The sequence below is a fragment of the Mustela erminea genome, chromosome 4 (assembly GCF_009829155.1).
Source record: "Mustela erminea isolate mMusErm1 chromosome 4, mMusErm1.Pri, whole genome shotgun sequence".
In the NCBI taxonomy this organism is placed as follows: domain Eukaryota; kingdom Metazoa; phylum Chordata; class Mammalia; order Carnivora; family Mustelidae; genus Mustela; species Mustela erminea.
This window is the reverse complement of record NC_045617.1, coordinates 93,429,949-93,450,624: the sequence shown is the minus strand read 5'-3', so window position 1 is coordinate 93,450,624 and position 20,676 is coordinate 93,429,949. Positions and strand designations below refer to the sequence as shown.

The following is a 20,676-nucleotide window of genomic DNA, read 5'->3' as shown; positions in this document are numbered from 1 at the left end:
ATCCAGCCCTGTTATATATGAAAGCTTCATTCTGCAAAGGGTCTGGAAGATGTTTAAGGCAAGTCAATATCATAAAGCCATGAGGGTGTCTCACAGTTTGAGTGTAGGTCCTAAGAGGCAACAAATCATCCCTAGAGTCCTTCTTAGCCTGAGAGATATGACTGTCCCTTGTGAAGCCGTGACATGAAGAAAAACTACAGATCTGACAGGAAATTCCTGTAGATGGGAATTCAGCATGGGGCAGAATGTCTTGTTTTGCTGTTCTCAGCCTCCTGGGTCTTCAGGGCTCAGGGCTCAAATGTTGGAGGTTAAGAAATGCAGAGGAATGTTATGACATGTGTGTGCAGGTCATTTCTTCAGATCAAGGCTTAAACAATCAGTTTCTAACATCTATATTGTGAAAAATTTTCCTAGACTAATCCTGTGGGTTGAGAGAGTATCCAGAGGTCAACATTTACTTCATTCCTCTCTTTAAAGGCTGAGCTACAGTGCATTTAAAATAGTAGGGATCTGGCCTCAGGGACATCCAAAGGTCTCTCCCCTCCCCATTATAGATGGTCTATCTTGAGCATCCCAGCCAAGAGTCTTCTCAAGAGACCCGGTGAACTTGGAGCCAGCCTTCAGACCTCCCTACAGGCCTGCAAAGAGTTCCCAGCCCGTAGGAAGCCTGGCAGGAAACCCTGGGAGCTGGGGACACATGTGACCCCCTGTTCTCTCAGCTTGTGTTTCTAGGACGTAAGGTCAAAGTTGTGGAGTCTGGGGAAATCTGGGTAATGTTATGAAACACAAGCTGTAGCCTGTCCTCCTCATCCTGCCTCAGATTATCTGCTTCTAATAACCGTGTTGTGGGAATATCTCCCAAACCAATGTGGGGAAACTTCGGAAGAGCTCTTTCACTCAACCTCACTCCAGTGTGGACAGTGTGCTTTTCAGGGATTGTCCGGAAGAGCTGGTGAACTCCAAGGACCCCTTGGCTCTGTGGAGTCTTTCTGGAGCAGAGGCTAGTCACATCTGAAGGTTTAGAAGATCCTTTAGGGAATATTCGTTGGTCACATCGTCTTGGAGGTCTTTCCCATAGCTTCTGGACACAGGACTAGTTGCTCACTGGTGGGAAATTCTTGGTGGGACTAGAAAAGAAGTTTTGCCTCTGTTATGCTGCTGGAGTCTTCTTTCTATCCAAGATTATAGGTTCTGGCTTTTATGAGATTTTTTTGCTTCTTTGTTTAGCTTTTTGGGTTTTGTTTTTGTTTTTGTTTTTTGCCATAGAAACTGTTTAATTAGAAATTCTTTTTAAACATTTATTAATAGTGTTATTTAATTTCTAATGGAGACAGATACTATTGGTGCCTCCTTCATATTTCTATGGATGCCAGTCCAACTTTTTTTTAGCAGCTTTATTGAAATATAATTGATATTTTACCAACTGTGTATATTTGATGTATCCAGTTTTATGGATTTCAACATAAACACACATCTGTGAAACCATCACCACAATCAAGATAAAAAGCATTTCTATCGCCTTCAAATTTTTTTTTCTGTAAGGGCTCTGGTGGAGGAGAACTTTTATAGCAACAACAACACTACTACTTATTGTGTACTTGCCTACGTCCAGTGAGTGTTACATCTATTATTCGTCTCATTTTCCTGATAACAAAAACTGAGACTTAGGCAGGGCAAGAGATCTTTCTAGAGTCACACAGCCACAAAATAACAAAGGAAAGATGACCTGGGTTCAGATCATCTTCCCTTTAATAATTACTCTACATAAAATTCTCCTGTTCTCCTGACCTTGCCCTTTGATACTGAGCTATGAACACTCCAACTACGACGAATTCTCCTACACAAGCTCCTGAACATTTTAAGAGGGAGAAGAGTATAATTTTTTCTTTAGTAACTCTTTTATATCCTTCACCTCATAATCTGTTGAAGGAAAGGGAAGAAATTTACCAAATTACAAGGAAGAAAGAAAGAAAAGAAAAGAAAGAAGGAAGGAAGGAAAGAAGAAAGGAAGAAAAGAAAGAAAGAAAAGGAAAGAAAAGAAAGAAAGGGAGGGGGTCAACACCATACTACTAATATTTTGAGACTTTTTTTGGATGTCAAAACTTGAAACTTTACTTGAAACTCAAGTAGTTTCTCTAACCTGGCTGAGCTGTATAGCTTGTTTAGAAATTCCAGTGGGGGTGAAGGTCAATAGGTTATAGGACTAAGGTTAGAACATGTGTGTGAAATAGAAAGAAAATGAGGTCTTGGAATTTGGAATTCTGCAAGCTGGTCTCATCTGGCTCGGGACTGTGGGCAGTTGAAGGTGCTGAAAACACAAGCGTTGTTCTGGAATGCAGGTAGAGTCCAGAGCTGGAGGGTACATCAGTCTTGGAGTCTCTGCCTAGGATCTTCTCGGTCTGACAGTTCTGATCAAGTCACCTAGGCAAAACCAGTGGATACCAATCATGCTTCCTTCAGTGACAGATAGAATCATAATTTAGAAAGTTTGAAAGAGTACAGTTAGAAGGAGAAGAGGACAGAACATCTTAACCTACTTGATGATAAGTCTTTAGTATCTAGCCCTTTAGCAATGGTCATTAACATTATGGTATGGGGCAGTGGAGGGATAGGAACTAGGAGGACCAGCCACTTTTTTCTTACATATTTTCCTCAATGTCTCTTCTTTTACATCCTGGTGTAGATCTTTTTAGACAGACAATTTTGGCATCCAGTTATCTTCTACGATTTGTGTTAAGAAATTTCCCATGAAAGATAGAATAGTCAGTTTCTTAAATTTTCTGCAAATAGAAATTCAATTACACCTAAAAAACAATCTTTTGTTTCTACCACTATGATAGAAAGTTGTGCATAATTCTAAGAAAGCATTCAATTTTATTTTGACTTCTGAAGGTATATTAAGGATGCAAAAAATAGAAACATAGAACAAATAATAAGGGAAAATGTTATAGGTCTCAAAATTGTAAAGAATGATTTTACTGGAGATAAGAGACATCTATTCCTCAGGATATTTCCATTTCATGGTCTCATGGTGCATGGATTTCAAACTGTAGGTCTCAACTTTTTAGTAGGTTGCAAAATTTAATTAAGTTGATTATGTCTACCATTTTTTAAATGCAGCAGAAAATATCAAAGTGTCAGCTCAGAAGGTTGAGTATTACTTCATGGACTTCCCCCCCCCACCCCCAGTTATAAACATACAAATACATGCACAAGTGTATGTCATGGGTTTCTCTATAAAATGTATTTCTTCGCATAGATTTAACCAAACAAGTTTCAAAGGTGCTCCATGAACCAAAGTAATCCCCAAACTAGATCTTTGTTGCTACCATTTATTAAATGCCTAAAAATTTCCAGGGCCGCTAATAATGATGCTTAAAAAAACTTCTTAGGAAATTACAATAACAACATGCCCAGTGCATGAATCAGCCAGAGGACAGACCTCATAACAGCTAGCATTTCTTGAGGGCTGCTCATGCATTGGATGTTGTGCTGAATATTTTTCACACATTATCTAATCTACTTCTTGTCATAATGTTCTGAGGAGGCTACTATTATTCTTATTTTTCAGATGATAAGCTGAGGTTTCAAAAGGTAGAGTAACTTGTCCCTGGTCACTCAGCTAGAACTCAATCCCACGCCTATCTGGGTTCCAGAGACAAAGCCTGTCATGACCATACTACATTATTTTCCAAGAACAAATCCCTCATGGAAAGCTTTGTGATTTGCAAAACTTCCTTTTGCTGTCTCTTTTGAAAGGTTCTTCAGTCCGTGCTAGGATCATTCAACCCCTTTTGATGGTCACAGAAAGCCTATAAGGGGTGTTTCTATGGTTATGTGTTTGTAGGGTGAGGTGCTGTTGGGGGAAGTTGATTCCTGCTCTGACTGAACAGAACCTGTTTCCTCCTCCTACAGACTCTGTCCTGACAAGGACCCCAGTCTCAGATTCTGAGGTAAGCCTGCCTAGCCCCTCTGAATGAATGAAAGTTAAGCAATATTGCTAAACTGCTCTCCCTCAGGAAGGAAACATGGAGACTCTAGGATCAAGATCTGGGTGTGGAGGGCCTGGTGCCAAGGGATGGGAAGTTGGGCAGAGTGTTGAGAGGGAGGCTGAAGAGTGGAGACACTTTTATCCCCACTGAGTCGGATAAAGATGGTGAGACCTGTGGGCGAGCAAGATGAGGAAGGACTCTCTTCCTTCTCTTCTTTGGAATCTTCAGGAACATCCTCAGCCTCATGCATTGTAGGACTGAGCTTCAGTATTCTGAATATATAAAGAAACAAGTTAATACAGTGTGAACACTGATCTCCTCACCATGAGACAGTCAATAGCTATTCTCTGCCTTCCTCCTCCTCCTCTCTCCTCCCCTCCTCCCTCCCTTACCCCCTCCTTTCTCTCTCCCTCCCAGCCTTCTTCCTTCTTTCCCCCTCCTCCCTCTCTCCGCCTCCCTCCTCTTTCTCTCACCTACTCACAATACATTGTATCTCTATTTATGGAAACATTCCCCTTACGGAGATCTATAATATATGACAAAACATACCAAAGTTGGGGTGCCTGGGTGGCTCAGTGGGTTAAGCCGCTGCCTTCGGCTCAGGTCATGATCCCAAGTTCCTGGGATCGAGCCCCGCATCGGGCTCTCTGCTCAGCAGGGAGCCTGCTTCCCTTCCTCTCTCTCTGCCTGCCTCTCCATCTACTTGTGATTTCTCTCTGTCAAATAAATAATAAAATCTTAAAAAACAAACAAACAAACAAACAAACAAAAATACCAAAGTCTGAACAGTTTTTAGCTCTTCTTAGTAGGATTGCCAATCATTTTTATTTTTTATTGGGTTTTTCTTTTCATATTTCTAAACTTTGTATAAGGAATATGTCAAAGATTCATCTCCAGAAGAAGTGAAATCAAATAGCTCTTTATCAGTCATTTTCCTCTTAGAGTTTTAGAGGGAGAAAGAGAGGAGAGAGACTCATGAGGACAGGGAGCATTTGAGAGCTAACTGGGGGGTGTTAGCTGGGAAACAGGGGCTCCGAAATCTTCCCATAGTCCACTGTCACTGAGGGATGATTGGTTAAGGGCATTAGAAAAGCATAAATATAGCATTGCATTTCCTTCCCGAAATCCCTCCAGGGAAAGGACAGGGAGTGGGCGTGCAAGTGGTGGGGTGATGAGGCGGTTTCCCACGTTCTGTGTTCAGAAGGAGAAAAGAGTTTGCTTTAAATATTAGAAGGTGGGGAAATGGATATTGAATACGAGCTGTTTCTGCACTTTTGCTTTACCTTATTTTAAAATACTGTCATCATATGTGTGTGTACCCCTCACCCCACCGCCTGTGCTCATTTCAGAGGGTCTGACTCTCTAAATCTCAAACTGACCTTTTATAGAGGGCTTGTTTCATGTACGGGATTGTGTGTTTGGTTTGCAGGGGTTACTTTTGAGGAAGGGTGAAGATGTTAAATGCAGAGAAATGAGGAGTAAAGGAGAGGACAGAAAGAGGGTCTGGGGTCCTTCATCGAGTTCAAGGAACATTTAGAAGTGCTCACTCGAGACAAGCCGCTGTTCAGGGGGACTGCAAATCAAAGAAGGCGGACAGCCTACCTGCTAGGAGCACAGCCCGCTACAGCGGGTAGCACCCCAGCAACACGTTAGTATCACCTGGGGCCTTTTGAAAAACACTGATATCAGAGCCGTACCCCAGGCCCCTTGATCAGAATCTCTGGGGTAGAGTTAGAGTGTCTGTATTCTTTTAGTAAGTTTTTAATTTGAATTTGAATATAGTTAACAGACAGTGTGATATTCGTTTCAGTGGACAATATAGTGATTCTACACTTCCATACAACACCCAGTGCTCATCGCAAGTGCACTTCTTAATCCCCATCATCGGTTTCCCCCGTTTCTTCCATCCCCCCCATCTACCTTCCCTCTGGTAACCATCAGTTTATTCTCTATAGTTAAAAGTCCGTTTCTTGGTTTCTCTCTCTCTCTCTCATTTCCCTTTGCTTATTTGTTTTGTTTCTTAAATTCCACATGTAGGTGAAATCATAGGGTTTTATCTTTCTGACTGACCAATATTTTTTTTTTTAAGGAGTTTATTTGACAGAGAAAGAGCAAGAGGAGCACACAAGCAAGGGGAGGGGGAGAGGGAGAAGGAGACTCCCCGCTGAGCAGGTAGCCCGATGTGGGGCTTGATCCCAGGACCCTGAGATCATGACCTGAGCTGAAGGCAGACGCTTAACAACTAAGCCACCAAGGGACCTCTGACTGACCAGTATTTTTAAGAATCATTCTAAGTGACTGTAGTATGAAGCAAAAATTGAGAACAGCAGTCTAAAAGCAAATGGAGAGCTAGCAGGTGGTTGAGGCTCCGTGTGCTGTGGGCTGGGAGAGGAACGTGTGAGTCCTGCTTGGTCAGGACCAAGGTGGAAGACATCGGTCTGGGCTTGGGATGAGAAGCCTCATGCAACTGTCACAGAAGAAGGAAGAATTAAGCTAAATCCGGGAGGACTAGGAATTGACCAAATCAGACAAAGGGGGTTGGGTGCCAAAACCTCAGCCAGTGCCAAGGCCAGGAAGCCCCCATTGCCACTGTACACCCTAGAGCTAGCTGTGTCAGGAGGGACAGGCAGGGTATGAATTCACTAGGGTTGCTGTAACAAAACACCACGGATTGGGTGGCTTCAACAAACAGAGATTCATTTTTCATGTGCAATGAGCACGCAGCACAGAGCACGAGGAGGTGGTGACTTGTCCTTCTAGCGCTGCAAGCCTAAGTTAGGGCAATACAAGAAAGCCTTTCCAAAGACACAGGGAGCCTTGCTAAGACTTGGGGGTCAACTGATATGCCAGCTGGGTATGGGAAAGGGCGAATGGATCCAAAGAAACTCAGGGGTATAACTGGGAGGCTGGTAGTGTGTTTAGCAGAAACAGAGATGACCATCTTTCATGGGTGAGAGAGAGCTCAGGGTCAGGTTTGGTGGGAGTGAGGGGTAGAGGGCCTCTAACAGAGACCCTCAGCGGACCCGCCGAGACCCAGAACTGCAGCTGGAGACAAGCTGGGGCCGGCGATCTGGAGAGGAGGCGTGCCATGGAGCGGAGTTGAAACTCTGAGCTGTTCCTGGCCCAAAGGCAATAGCAACATTAACCAAAAAAGGCAGCAGGGAGCCCCTCCAGCTCCCTCCTTGTATGCTAATCCTCTCCTGCCACCCCCCACCCCCGTACCCTCCCCAGAGCACAGGAGCTAAGTCTGGAGGACAAAGTAAAATGGTGTCTTGGCTTCTTCTCTAGGATGGCTGTGACCGTTAAGGCACTGGCTCTCTCAAAGGCAGCCACGGCCTGTAGAAAGTGTTGGAAACCAGCATCTCAGGGCTGGCAGGTGGGTTGTCCTGGGAGGACTGGAAATTTGAACAACCATCAAATGCATAGCCATGTAGTTTCCCCTGACAGATATTTCAGCATTCTACTGGGCCTCTCAGAGGAGAAAAATACGGCCTCCAGAGGTACTGGAGATTTCCATGGGTACAGAATGACTCTGAGCCTTCCTTCCCTAGAGGGTCCCTCTAAAAGTTGGCTTTCCAATGCTCCCCTCCTTTCCACAAGCAGATCCAGCCTAAAGCCTGTGCTCTGCAGTTTGGGCCACTAGGCCAGGAAAATTCCTTGGAAGATACGTGGAAACTGTACTGGATTAACGGTTAGGAGACCTGAGTGCTCAGTTTCTTTCTTTCTTTTTTTTTAAGATTTTTTTTTTTTTTCTTCACTTGAGAGGGGGAAGGAGGGGCAGAGAGAGAGAGAATGTCTTGAGCAGACTCCGGGCTGAGCACAGAGCCTGATGTGGGGCTGATCCTGAGATCAGTTGATCACAACCCTGCGATCGTGACCCTGTGATCATGACTTGAGCTGAAACCAAGAGTCAGATGCTTAACTGGCTGTGCTGCCCAGGCCCTCCATGGGTGCTCAGGTTCTAAGACACTCAGCAAACCACTTTGCAGACTCAGGGTCTGTTTCTTCATCTCCAGAATGAGAGAGGTAGACTAGAAGATCTCAAGGCTCCTTGAAGCTCCAAAGTTCCATACTTTGTATGTCCTCACTGGAGCTCAGACCCAGGATCTACCTGAAATGGACAGGTCAGTTTGAAACGGGTAGATTTGTGAGAATGGACAGGTGCATGGATTCTCTTCATGCTGTTTTGCCTTCTTTGGCCCCACCGGTGGTTTCCTTCCCTATTGTCCTCTGTCCCCTGATGTTTACCCAGAGAACTATAATCAACAAAAATTGCTAAATGCAAGCAAGTTTTGGCCAGGTTGACTGCTGGGCAATTAAACCAAACAGTTACTCTAAGAATATATTTGCCCCCTTTTCAGCCACAAGGGGCACAGAGACAAACCTCTCCCATGGCAGTGAGCCCCATTTGCCAACTCACACAGGTAACAAGCAGGCTCTTTCCTTGGTCGTGGAAGTTTTCCTGCCGTGGCATGAAAGGAAGGCATTGTCAGTTTTATTATTATTTTTGAATGAAAATGTTTTGAATCATTTGTTTGGTGACTCTTCCTCTAGAACTGGTGGAGTGGTGACTAAGTTCAGGGAGGGCCTTACAGTGCAAGCCAGGCCTCCTGGTGGTTACAGGAGGACTTTTTTTCTTGAATAGCTAATACCTTACTTGACCAGTTCCAGGTGACCAAGGGACAGTCATTCCATGATCAACTGCTTAAATTCTGGTTCTTGAGATAGGAACATGAAATCAAAGAATAAGAGACCCATGTTTCATAGGGGGAAGGAAAACACTGTTGCTTCTTCATATGTAAGCATACGCATTTGGTGTCCTAAGGAAGATACTGGGTAAGCATTAACCTCTGGTTTTCCACATGGTCTCCTACCAAATACTTCAGATTTCCCCATTTTATAATGAGAGGGCTGTCTCAAATGTTGCTAGAGACTGGTGCTGGGCTGAGTTAGGATGAGTTAGGATGAGTTAGGCTGAGTTAGGATGTTTTGAGACACATGTACTTCCAAAGACCAGAAATAATACTATATTTTAAAAATCCTAAATTCTGCTTCTCCTGTTTGTTTTTTTTTTTCTTTCTTTTATTTTTTTTAGCTGAATGGAGGGATTTTATTTTATTTTATTTTCTGTAATACTGCAACAAAAACCAAGCTATCAAAGAGATTAGGCACAGTTTTGAACTCATGGACGATATATCTTAAATGGGTATAAAGTCTTAGGAGGACCATGGGGAAATGATATTTCTAAATTTGAGGTTAGAAGGAAATTGGAGAAGCCATAGTGCCCGTCCCCCTCTCCTCCTGCCCCACACACTTTGTTCCTCAGACTGGGTCCATGTAGATTTAGGAAGCTATGCTCGGTGGAGGGACTGCAAGCCAGGCTGATTCTGGAACTCCCCTTAGAAGGACATTTCAAGCATCTTTCCTACTCATTTTCTTTCTTTCTCCATTCTGCCTCCTTTTCTCTAATTAGAGTTGCATATGCTCCAAAAAGTAACAACTGTTTGAGAAGCAAGATCTAATCATTCATCAGACTTATTTTCTAAGTTAAATAGCACCAATTTCTTAATCTTTGCTTCAAATCTTCAAAAATATTTTTAGACGTCTGATGAATTGTCGGTTTATTGCTAATTCCTAGAACTCTCTCATTTCACAACGTCTCTCAAATTGTGAAGATTCCTCCTCGATCAGCTCCCGCATAACTGAGAGCAGAAATACACATTTGTCTAAAAGCCCCGAGTGACCCCTCACCCTCCCAGAGAGGTCTTTTTTGGCAGCTTCAACTTAGGAGCAGCAGTCCTGACGACAGCAAGCCGTCTCCAGCAACGAAGGTGAGAGAAGAGCAGTCGAGAGCAAACAAGAGACCAGCCAAATGCATCAGGCTGGGGCCAGTTATAAAAAGATCAAGTAGCCCTGTACATCTTCTCGGCTCCTAGGTTGTCAATGGGTTTTAAATATCTTGGAATCAATAATTGATTTTCATCCTAATGACTGTGCGTCCTTTCGAAAAGATGCTGCTCACAGAGGGTGTAAGCAGTATAATCCATTTCAGGACTTGGAGAAGTGTGTTTCTTACTCCAAAATGCTTTCCAACCAAGTTTATTCAAGCAAATTTAGTCTTGGCATGAAAAGAGGTCAAGTAGCTAGCAATTTTGCTGATACGTCTTGTCAGAAAAATGTCAGCCAAGAGATTTTTCTGTTAGCGATGCAAAAAAAGATAGGGAAAGTGGCAGGAAAAAAGAGGCGGGACAAGTCTCCTCGGGTAATTAGAAATAGGTAGAGGACTGGGTCGAACGAGGTAAGGGACAGGAAGGATGAACCTGGTTCTGGGTTTTTATTCTGCTCATTTATTTTGAACACTCAATTTGAAAATGACAGCAACCTCTTAAAAAAGGCACCACAAATCCTCTGAATGTGTCAAATAGTGTAGAGTAGGAGAAAGTAAAATTGGCTTCACCTCAATAGTCCCTCCCCACATAGACAGTAGCTTTTTGGCTTTTAACATAAGACACCTAGTCTAGTGGAATGTGCATCAGGCTTCCAAGGACAGAGGGGGGAAGATTCCAGAAAAGCCGCTAGTTTGAAACTATGTCTATATGTAGCCATGCACTCAGTTTTGATGACAAGTTCATCTTTCTTTATCAAGATTGCTTTTTGTTTGGCTCTTCGTCAAATTTTTGGAGTTTAGGTCATGTCCCGCCTTGAGGTCATCAACTTGAACTAATCTAAGCCCTGCAAAGTTCTGCAAATATTCTCAATTAATTATTTATTTAACAGTCATGTAACAAATATTTATTGAGTGCCAACTATGTGTCAGACAGGTTCTAGACCTGAAAGAAATTGGCCAAAATTCCCACCCTAATGGAGATCACCTTTTTGGAGGATACACATAATTTCTGTAGGTATTGTAGGTTTTTGTTTTTGTGTTTTGAACCAAAATGAAATCAAAGAGAGTGAAATGTGATGCAAAAACAAAAAATACTGATGAAGAGAAAGGGTCCAGCTCTGTAGGGGCAAACTCTTCCCAGATCTGGCTATGCAGCAGGATTGGGAGGGGAGCTGCTAGAAATACAGTGTGAGTTTTTAATCCCAGCCTCCTCTGAATTAATACTCCAGGTGCAAGGTCCAGGAATCCATGTTCTCAAAAGCACCCTAAGTGACTCTGATATCGCCAGTCCAGAATGGTTCCCAAAATTTGTGTTTGGATATCACTAAGCTGATTATTCTCCTAGTGTTTGTATCTGTCAGCATTCTAGCAGGAAACAAAAAACACATCCAGCTGGATAAATAATGTACAAATGTGTGGTCAGGCTATTGGGAAACCCCAAATGATGGCGTGGAGCCCTGAGGCTGGTCAAGGGGGCAACCATTAACATCTCCAACCGGGAAGAAGTGGGAAGAACAGGGAGGCAAAAACTTGGAGGCAGTGAGGGCTGGGTGGAGAGGGTCTCTGGACAGGAGCTTTGACCTTCAGTTGCTAAAAGCATTCAGCTGGTTTGAGCCAAGTCCAAGAGCCAGAAGTCCACTGAGGTCGACCACAGAGGCCAGCCTCCAGAGCGCAAAGAAGGATGGAAAAAAAGGTGGGCAGTGGACCTGGATGGGCAAATGAAGGTATTCAGCTCAAGGCTTTTTCAGCTACAGGAATATATGAAAATAGAATACCCGAATTAATCTATAGCCATATATTCCCCATACTTCATGACAAAATTGTTTTCATGAACGATCTAATTTTAAGCCATTACTAACTTTACGAGGTACCCGAGAGACAATAAAATGGTAGGTGTTTGTTCTTCCTCTTGGTGATTTTGTTGTTTTTTTTTTTTTTTTTTTAGAGCAGTTAATATTTATTGAGTAATCATTATTTTTCATGTATTACGATCTTTTTATTTTAATTTATAAAATGGGACATTGAAATAGGATTATTTTACAGAAAAGGAAATTCGTGCATAGAGAAGTTTAAAAATTTACCTTGGGTCACCCAGTGTATTAGCATAAAGCCATGATTCAAGGTCAGATTTGTCTTCTATACATGACAATGCTGTTAACTTGTATGTTGATTTATTAAGCCTCTCCAGGAAAATGTAAACCCAGTCTCTCTCAGTGCCTTGGAAGGCTATGTTCTAGGCCTTTTTCAAGAATAAGAAACCACGGGGCACCTGGGTGGCTCAGTGGGTTAAAAGCCTCTGCCTTCGGCTCAGGTCATGATCCCAGAGTCCGGGGATTGAGCCCTGCATCGGGCTCTCTGCTCAGCAGGGAGCCTGCTTCCTTTCCTCTCTCTCTGCCTCTCTGCCTCCCTGTGATGTCTGTCAAAATAAATAAAATCTTAAAAAAAAAAAAAAAGAATAAGAAACCACAATTTCTTGCATTTTTTAATATGGTCTCATATTCATTCAGTACGTACCAATTTTTGTGTTTGTTAAATATTACATATCTCCACGTTCATGCTCAAGAAGCAATTTGGACCTGTGGATTAAGCGATTATTATTTTATGCATTTGTGGCTCAAGGCTTAAGCACCAGGTTGATACATTTTCTCTCTGCTCTGCGGGTACTTCTGTGTTTGGAACACAATTAGGCTGACCAACTGTTTCCATGTGTCCTGACTGAGGGGTTTCCTAGGACATGGAATTTTCAGTGTGAAAACTGGGACAGTCCCAGAAAAACCAGGATGGTTGGTAAAGGCCAATGTTCTGTTTGTTTGCTTGTTTTTAAGATGGCTTCAGTTTTGTCATCGAGAGCCTCATAATAAAATCTAAAAACATTTAAAAAAGTTTAAAGTCTAATTTTCTTCACATTTTCCCTCTATTTAGGCCCTGGTTAGGTCCATCCCTACAGTATTCTAAGTCTCGTTTCTGGTCCTTATTTAAGACAGATATCACATGATAGGATAGGGACAGAGAACTCAAAGAAGGTTCAACCCAGACAAGTTATCTTGGTGGCCAAAGTTGGGATGGCAAGTGATGAAGGGTACAGGTCATCCTTAATACAGCCCAGATTCCCATCTCCTGCGATGTCACTCCTAGACATGTGGTACTTGGCTCCAAATGCAGAGCTTATTACATGATGCTGTCATTGTGTGTTTATTGCTTGTCTCCCTTGGTAGATGAAGATCATTGAGACAAAGACCCAACTGTCTCTTGTCTCATGGCAGAAACCCAGTGACTTGTTGGGTAATATCCAGGACATGAGGGAGGTACATTTACTCAAGATTCAGTCCTGTACTTTCTCTACTCAACATGGAATTTGACTTTGGTATCATCTTTGAAATATATAAGGTACTTGAGGTGGGGAGGGGGGAGCAGTGTGCTTTACGTTATAGGAGAATTTTCTGCTAAGTAAATTTCCGATCTTATTCCCCAAAGGTTTATGTGTCCTGGGGACTCTGCCAACTTCCCCAACTCCACAAGAGTCAGGGTACAAAAATGAAAACAGCCCCAGGGCTCTAGATTAGCTGGCTTTCTGACTTTCACATGGCCTTCACCCTTCCTTGTTGTTTAGGGGAATACTAGACTAATGAGAAGAAGTTTCTTCTTAAGGGAGCAATGATTGGGTTCAAGGAAGTGACCGAAGCTTCTGTAGGAAAACTTGCAGGAATCCGTCCATCCCGTGCGGTCTTACTAAAAGTAGATAGAAGGATGGCGAAGAAGGAACCAAGACTTACAAAGCCCTTATTTTGTGCTAGGTACAGTGCTGGTGTTTTATATGTCCAAGTACATTTATTCCATACCAAACTATTATGAGATTAGTTCTCATTTCTACTTACAAGAAAGACTGAGATGTGGTTTATATAACTTATCCAAAGTCAGATAGCTAGTAGGAGGCAGAGGTAGGATCTGAAGCCAGGTCTGTTAAACTCCAAAACCTCCATCTTTGTTTCCTAACACATGGTCGTGAAGCATCACTGCTGTCTCTTGGTGGCCCTGAAAAAATCTCTGGATTTTCTGGAAGAAACCACCAGTCTTCCCCCAATTTCTGATGTCACCCAGATAGGACGTGTGACCAAGGAATGTTGACTATTTCCAGAGAAAGCCTACTAGAGGCACAGAACTAATAGTGGGGAGGTGAAGGAACCTCTCTAAAAGGAAGACCTGAAGAGTGGCAAAACCATGGCTTTGGAACTTCCTCATATTATCAAGAGGAAGAGAGCCCATTTATAAGTGCTAATGAAGCTGAGGTTCAATTTCACCAGTATTAATTATCCGCAGAGAATTAACAGCTGCTGAGGATCCCCCCCACCCAGTATGGCCAACAGTTGGCATTCCATGTTCCCATGGAATGGTGTTTTGAATTTTGAGTTTAGTCTTTTGAAGGTCAGTGCCCTCTGGAGGTTGAAGTCAGAGAAGCAAATGCAAGAGAGAAAAGGGACCAAGAGTTTCCTGCCTCTGCTCCTTCTGTAAATCCCTGCCTTGAAGTACCTTAAAACTAAGGTTGGGGGACTTCGTAGGAACGTTTTTTTCTCGTGTGACCTGAGTGTGAAGTACTGTGGAACCACTGGGCTAGTTCCTCAACTCTGAGCCCCAGGTGCTGTTTTGTTTCCCATGCTGGATCTTCCCATCCGCTCTATCCTATTTGCCTGTCTCCAGCTAATGAGGCCTTAGGAGTAACCCTCCCCCATGGCAGATACCCAGTGAAAAAGCAGTAACACTACACATGGAAGACTCAGTGCCAGTGTCAGGTGTTTTCTTTGTTAAGAGACAAGAAGGTGGGGGGCGCCTGGGTGGCTCAGTCGGTTAAGTATCTGCCTTCCGCTCAGGTCATGATTTCAGGGTCCTGGGATTGAGCCCTGCGTGGGGGTTCCTTGCTCAGCGAGGAACCTGCTTCTCCTTCTCCAGCTCCCTCTGCTTGTGCTTGCTCAATCTCTCTATCAAATAAATAAATAAATAAATAAAAATCTTAAGAAAGAAAGAGAGAGAGAAAGGAAGGTCTGGAGAGCAGATATAGATTAGTTCTAGGACTCCATTCCTGCCTGGCAGTCCCAAGGCAGTGGTGGCAGGGGCTGGAGAGAAACCAGCTTACCATGTGTGACCACCTACTGAGTGCCAGGCCCTACTTTAACTCACTGATTTCCTTAAGCAAAGGAGCGCTATCCCTTGGTTCTTTTAAAACCCTTGGTTGAATTTATTTCTAAATGACCAATTTGATTGGTCATTTGATTGAGCCCATTTATCTAAATGACCAATCAAATGACCAACAAATAGGATGGCCCTTAGGAGGAAGAGGTGAAAGCATAGAGCAAGGAAATGAATGATAGCACCATCCCCGTGGGATAAGGCTGGCAAATCTTGTGCCTGTGGTTTGGGCGGAGGGGCTTGAGAGGGATTCCCAGTCTCTAAGCCTCCTGCTTTTTCTTCCCAGCAAGAGTGATTCAGGAAGGTCAGACTTACCATCGGGTCTAGGATTACTTTGCTACTAATCTGGTCCTGACTCGAAGACCCATTTGGATAGCTGGGATCTGATTGTGCTCCTCAGTTTCAGATCCGTGCCTTTTGCCTATGGTTGAGACCTTGATGTGGCAACTAAAGCAGACAATTGGTGTCCTCACTCATGTACCCCCAACCGTGCCATTTCTGAGTTCACTGGTTCAACTTGCAATCACCAGCACCTGTGCCCGCTTGCCTGCTGGCTTCCTCTAGAGGAAGGAACCCATTCTGGCCGTGTACAGAGCAAGCCAGAAGTGCCGGATGCTTGATGTCTCCCTCCCTGGTAGTCTTCAACCCATAACTGTAGGATATCCAATACCTCGACAGAATGTAAACACAACGTGAAACCCAGCCTATCTCTAAGGTCATGCTCAGCGACGATGCTTAGAAGGTTCTCTCCCTGAGAATGCCCACGAGTGTCCTCAAGGCAAAGACCGGGCCTTTACTAATACTGCAAATCCAATGTCAATTTCAGATAACAGTTCTCTGAAAATCGCTGCTGTGGTGTTCTGCAAAATGGCCTAGCAGTCATTGGAATCTAGTTTCAGTGGGTTTAACAGACTGTAGTTTTTTCCCTGCAATCCTGGTAACTCAGAATAGGTTTTGTATTCGTTATCTCTTGTCGTGTAACAAATTACCCCAAGCCTAGTGGCTTAGAACGATAATCATTTATTGTCTTTCATAGTTAGTGTGGGTTGGGAACTCAGGAGTGGCTCCTCTGGGTGGTGATCAGGGTCTCTCATTAGGTTTTTCTCAGGCATTGGCCAGGGCTGCAGTCACTGAAAGGCTTGACTGGGGTTGAGGATCCACTTCCTTAATATTTTTATTTATTTTTTATTCATGAGAGGCAGAGGGAGAGGGAGAAGCAATTCCCGCTGAGCAGGGAGCCTGATGCGGGGCTCGATCCCAGGACCTTGGGATCATGACCTGAGCTGGAGGCAGACGCTTAACCCACTGAGCCATGCAGGCACCCCAAAGGATCCACTTCAAAGGCTACTCACTTCCATGCCTCCCTGTAGGTGAGATGCTCCGGCTGTTGTTCCTGTCAACCTCTCTGGAGACCTACTTGAGTGTTCTTATGGCCTGGCGGCTTCCGTGCCCCAGAGTGAGTAATCTAAGAGGCCGAGGTGGGAGCGGCAGTGTCTGTTCTGACCTCGCCCCGGAAATCACATTCTGTCCTTTCTGCTTGATTCTGTTGCCCATGGATTCAATGAAGAGGGAGACTACAGAAGGGCACAGACAGGCTGGCTAGGGGCCACTTTGGAGGCTGGTCAACATGGACTTCTAGGGTGAAGTTCATTCAACCCAGTGTTTTAGGTGAGAAACATAGGGGACAAGATTCAAATTACATTGGGAAGTTCCTGTTGACTGGACAGCAAGAGACATTTAAAATGTTTTTATTTTATCATTCCCCATAATGCTATCTCTGACAACAGAGAATGATCTGTAACCTGTTTGTCAAACATTCGAGAGCCCCCAGTCAAGCTTTGCCCTAACATGGAGGTAAAAACACCTGAGAAATGGATAAATTGAGTCACACTTGAGCAAAGCAGAGAGTTTTGTTTTTGATGAGGAAGAGTCAGCCCTCAGATGACTGCCTTCCTTTTAAAACCCTACAATCCATAAATGCACAGAGATGTAAGTCAGAACCTTGAGCCCAGGAGTCAGGCTAGGGCAGGGTCTGGGTGCTGTTACCTGCAGGCGCGTTCTGGGCCAGAATGTGGCTGCACAGTGGAGCCCTTTGTTGTGCTCAAGCCAGATGGAGTCCACCGGCCTGACTGCTTCAGGGCTCATTTCCTGAACGGGAAGCTTCTACCACCTGGTGGACAGATCTCTCCAAAACAAACAGGCCCCACGCCTCCAAACCTGGAACCCTGTGCTGAGAGGCCGATTGCTAGAGAACAGAGACGAACCATAGACACATCATTAGCGGTAGCAAATAACATTGCTCTAAGACCTTTTTACATCCATTAACTTCCTGCTCCCAGAGATCAAGTTCCCCCTGCAGGAATGGAGGAAAAGCCTAACGGACCCCAAACCCCCAGCAGGCAAGCGGACACAGGTGCTTTTTTTTCCCATGCCATGTCCACCTAAGGAGGCAGCATTGAAAGGACTCAGGGAAGGAGAAATGACAGCAGTAGGCATGCTGAGCCTGATCTCTCAGTTATGGACATGGCCCGAAAACCCCACTCGGACCTTATGGTGGTCCTGTGAGCCATTCAAACGGTCAGTGCTATGTTGTCATCTGTTAAAATATAGTCTCTGTTCCTTCTCCACAATAGTTTTTTTTTTTTTTTGAAGATTTTATTTACTTATTTGACAGAGATCACAAGTCAGCAGAGAGGCAAGCAGAGGTGGTGGGGGGAAGCAGGCTCCCACTGAGCAGAGAGCCTGATGTGCGGCTTGATTTCAGGACCCTGAGATCATGACCTGAGCCAAAGGCAGAGGCTTAACCCACTGAGCTACCCAGGTGCCCCTCCACAATAAGTTTCTGAGGCTGTTATCATTTGCCTCTGGCAGCTCTAGTTAACATGGCAAGCCCTCCCTCTTTCTCTCTCCTGCTTTATTTATTTTTTTCATAGAGCTTATTACTGTCTGGCATTGCATCCCATGTCCACATACTTGTTTCTTTTCTGATGATCTCTAAAGGTGCATCTCTAAAGGTATAAGATCCACGAGAACAGGCATTTGGTCTGTTTTGTTCTTTGCCATATTCCCAGAGCCTAGTAAATGCTGCATAAATAATTGCTGAAAAATATCTTTTGCCTCCAGTCAGCTATGCGAGGGTAAAGGACTTTCCACCAGGCCATTTGTGTCCAAAGGTGGTGCGCTTTTTATCATGTTGTGTTGCCTGCCTCTGTTTTCTGTGACAGGAGCCCGAAGGCTAGATTTTAGGAGACCGAGGCCCCAGGGTCACAAAGCTGGAGGATAATGGAGGAGCTCCCACTAGAACCCAGGTCTTCTGGGATTTGGTTACTCACCCTGGATTCTGCTGCCACGGACAAGCTAAGGATTTTTGCCCCAGTAAGTAAATGTAATAGGTTCGGAAGTGTCCTCTTGCTTTTCCCGCTGTGGCTGATTTGCCTCTCGGTTGGTTCATGGGTCCCTCAGTGCTCTTCGGGCAGAACTCAGCATTATTATGCTCCACACCAGTGCCCACCGTATTCCGCCTCCGTCACAGACATGGCACGCAGGGAACAAGCTTGAAAGCAGGGACACATGACTACTCAAATGTCTCTCTCTAGGTCTCTACATGGGAGGAGCTTCTGTCTACAGTTCTGAGTGAAACATCTGAATCCGTGCGGGGATCAAGTCTTATGAAAGTTGAGACTAGATCTTGTTTGTCTTGGGTGTGTCTTTTCAGGGTCATTTGATGATTTGTCATCCACTTTGGCTTGACCAAATGTTTTCTTCTTTGCCCACACCTGGTTGTCTTCTTTGTCTCTCTGCCCTTCTCTCTCCTAAGGGCTGAAAGTCGCTGTGAGGATGGAAAACACCCAGTGAACCCCCAGGAGCTTTGGTTGCCAAGTTTTGGAAGCCACAGCAATCACTCCCTGATGGCTGTTTGTTCATAGAACCAAGAACGACCAAATACATCAGCTGGGAGTCGACCCTCACAAGCAGACAGATTTGTCCAGCTTCCATCTCTGAAATAGCTTGCTGGGGGCATCTGTTTCTTTCGAGAACAAACCCATGTTTATACCCAAATGATGCAGTCCTACAGGTTCCTCCTGGATAAGGGCTGAAGCCCATGAGCCTTTGGTACTCATTTGGTGGATTTGTTACACTGGACTCACCTTGCCCATCACTGCTGGGGTGAACTTCTCCCTCTGCTCCATGCCTTAGGAGTTGACAAAAACAGCATTGTCTGACCAAGTACTTAAGAATTGTACCAATCAGGCAGAAAATAAATGAAGGATATTTTGGCGGGGGGGGTGGTGGTGGTCCCTGGATCACGTGGCATCAAGTGACAGCACAGTTAAAATTTTCCCAATAATTTGTCACATTTCCACATTTTTTCCCCTTTGGTAAGATAGTATAAAAGGAGAAGAATCAATGGAAAGAGCTCATGAATCATGAATCTTTGAATGTGGGTTCAAATCCCAGATCTGCCATTCACTGACTCTCCACCCTTGAGCGAAGTGGCTAACTTTTCAAAATCTCCTTTTTTGTTTTCATCTGTAAATCGGGCACAGTAACAACTATCTTGCAGAGTCATTGTTAACTGTTTGAATAGTGTGAATATAGAAACTGACAGTGCCTGGCAGATACCAAAGTCTTCATATGTGGCAGTGAATATTATTTATTTATCATTATCATTATTGTTTATTTGTTAAGTACCTATTATGTGGGTCAGGGTTAGAGCAGCTACAGTCTGATGGAAAGTGGAGAGAAAGCCAGTGGAAATATTTGTCACTGCCAACTGTCGTGTTCCTCAGACAACTCAATTTGATGGGGCCTACGTTTTTAGAAGTAGGGGGAAATGCCATTCTCCTCACTAAAAACCGGGGAGTTGGTATTTTGGAGAGCACACTGGCCCAGATTCTCTACTAGGTTTTACTGAAATGTAACTTCACATCTCACAGTCCTTGACTGTCACTCAGCGTTTATGTGTAAGGAATCAGAATTCCAGAGAAGTTGACTGATTTAGGTAAAATCATGACCCTAGTGAGTGGCAGGGTTGGAATCGGAGCCTGGATTTTTTTTGACATTTGTTTACACAGGATTTATAAAATGAGATATTGTATTAGAACTTAATGAACACTAGGTTTATTATTACAAGCATATGTCAAGCTCTCACTGATTATGTTATAAATACAGGGTGAGGTGACTGGGATACAGAGAAAACAGGAAATAAAACTTGACTTTGAGGGATTGAGACTCTCGTAGGGATCTTGCATTCTTTGGCATGCAAAACTTGCCTTCCTAAAATAGAAATAATGTTCTTGTTAAAAAAAAAATTTTTTTTTAATGCAATAAGTATTTCATTAGGAGAAGGACAAAGTATAAGGTAGGCTACCCCAAAGCGGGGTGCAGATCAAATAAAAGAATATTTACAAGAGGAGCTTAGAAAATAAAATGCATGCTTTAGACACAAGGCGTTGTTGTTCTTCTCTATTATTATTAAACACCACTGCTGCATCTATGGTGCTGCAGTCCTTGCAGAGAGAAGACTGAAAGATGGTGCCCCCTGGAAGACAAGAAGCACCACAGAGTTCAGAGAAAGACCCACCACGGTAATGTTCACAGACTGACACTCAGAAG

At 43.8% G+C, this 20,676-nt stretch overlaps 1 protein-coding gene and 1 long non-coding RNA gene across 4 annotated transcripts in view; one reads left to right on the top strand and one right to left on the bottom strand.

Annotated features, from left to right (window-relative positions):
- Positions 1 to 2,293: 2,293 nt before the first annotated feature.
- The window catches only part of ADGRF1 (adhesion G protein-coupled receptor F1), a 112,561-nt gene continuing 94,178 nt past the window's right edge, over positions 2,294 to 20,676 (top strand). For both annotated transcript variants that reach the window (XM_032340197.1, XM_032340194.1), the window contains exons 1-3: positions 2,294 to 2,339; positions 3,916 to 3,953; positions 18,285 to 18,435. The gene's annotated coding sequence lies outside the window, so the exon portion shown is untranslated. The remainder of the gene's footprint in view (positions 2,340 to 3,915; positions 3,954 to 18,284; positions 18,436 to 20,676) is intronic.
- On the bottom strand, positions 16,347 to 18,671 carry LOC116588716. 2 transcript variants are annotated; one of them, XR_004285052.1, is made up of 3 exons: positions 18,393 to 18,670; positions 17,107 to 17,305; positions 16,347 to 16,424 (listed from the first exon to the last, which is right to left on the bottom strand). It is a non-coding gene; the product is annotated as an uncharacterized LOC116588716 (long non-coding RNA). The 2 variants fall into 2 exon arrangements; XR_004285051.1 differs by lacking the exon at positions 16,347 to 16,424 and having other exon boundaries at positions 16,793 to 17,305; positions 18,393 to 18,671.